This window comes from Megascapheus bottae, chromosome 2, assembly GCF_031878675.1.
Source record: "Megascapheus bottae isolate mThoBot1 chromosome 2, mThoBot2.hap1, whole genome shotgun sequence".
Taxonomy (NCBI): domain Eukaryota; kingdom Metazoa; phylum Chordata; class Mammalia; order Rodentia; family Geomyidae; genus Megascapheus; species Megascapheus bottae.
In genome coordinates this window covers 82472928-82474660 of record NC_143510.1, presented here as the reverse complement: position 1 = coordinate 82474660, position 1733 = coordinate 82472928, and positions in this window count along the sequence as shown.

The window sequence follows — 1733 nt, the reverse complement described above, 5'->3', positions numbered from 1 at the left end:
GGGCCCCTGGCTCCGCGGAGGTCCAACTCCCGCCGAGCCCGCCCCCGGGCCCTCGCCCCGCCCCCGGCCCCGCCCCGCCCCGGTCCCCGGTCCCCGCCCTTCATGCGTCCCGCCCCTCATCCGTCCCCGCCCCAAGAGCGGGCGCCGCCTTCTGGGGGCGGGACTTAGGGGGGAAGGGGTGGGGCGGTGAAGGCTCTGACCACGCCCCCAACGCGCTGATTGGACAGGTCGACTGGAACTTGTGGGCGTGTCCGCCTACCTCCAGGGGCCCTCCTGCACCTGCCCCTGAGCTCCGGTTTCTCAGCCTTTATTAAGGCCCCTCGGAAAGTCTCCCTCGCTGGCTGATTTCCCCCGCCTCGTGACCGTGGGCACACTTTTGCACCAGTGTGCCTACGCATCCCTACAGGACCACTTTGCTGCAGAGCCTGGAGTGCTGGGAAAGAGGACAAGATTTTACAGATCTTTGGGCACCAGTTCGTTGACCTCAATCCGTCCTGCTTGGTTCAAACACACACATGAGCACATTTTAGCGAAAAGAGGAAAGCGATCTCTCTAACCAGTAGCTCTGGCTAAGCCTCTTTGAGAATCATACTGAGGTTTCCGAAACTAAATTAAAAAAAAACAACCCTCTGGGCTTGGGGACACTTTAACAGGGGAACTGTTTGAAGCCCCGTGCCTATTTTTCAGACCATTTGACAACAAGGATGGATATTTTTAGACAAGCCCTTCCTTGGAATTGAGGGAGGTAATCCAAGCGTGTCCTTCTCCTTGAGCCAAGGAGCAGTGCCCCGACCCCTTACCTCACAATGCACGACTTGGACAGGGGAAGTCCTGTCATAAACAACGTCTGTTGCACAACCAGAGATGAGCTGTGTCTCTCTTCACTTGGGGTTCCAGTCTTCTGCTCATAAGAAAGACTAGAAACTCACTTTCCGCGTCCTCTGTGGGTTCACTGTCAATCTGCAGAGATGTTTTGTTTTACAGGATTCATCACAACACTTTGGAGCAAGGGGTCAGCCAGCTGCAGCCCGCACGCCCAGCCCACCCAACTTATCTGCTTTCCTACAGCCCACTAGCTAAGTATGTTTTCATATTTTTCAATGATTGGCAAAAATCAAAAGCACAATAATAGCTCGTGGTGTGGAATTTATGAAATTCAAATCTCAGTTCCATGATAAAGCCATATTTTTTTCCCCAGCAGAGTTTAGCAACATTGGATGGCTTGCAACGCCTAGACTTGATTTTTAAAATTTTTAGTAGGAGGGTTTAAACTCAGGGCTTTGCCCTTGCTAGACTGGTTGGTGCGTGACCATTTGAGCCACAGTTCCTGCCCTGTTTTTTGCTACTTATTTTGGAGATGAAGACTACAGAACCTTTCTGCCTATGCTGACCTCAAACTGCGATCCTCCTGATCTCAGCCTCCTCAGTAGCTAGGATTATAGGACTGAGCCACTGTGATGGAGCAACTACTTGATTTTTTACAAGGAAAGTTCAACAGCTCCTGCCTCAGAGCAATATGAGGCTATCAATAGACCAAATGATTCTTTTCTTTTTTTCCTTTCCCTTTCCTCATTCTTTCTTTTCTCTTTCTCTCCCTCCACCTTCACTCTCTCCCTCCATCCCTCTCTCTCTCTTCTTCATTCTTGTACTGGGGCTTGAGCTAAATCTTTTTATAAAGTCCCCCTTTAAATTTTCGTTTAAAATCCTGACCCCTTAGTATTTAGAGATTCGTG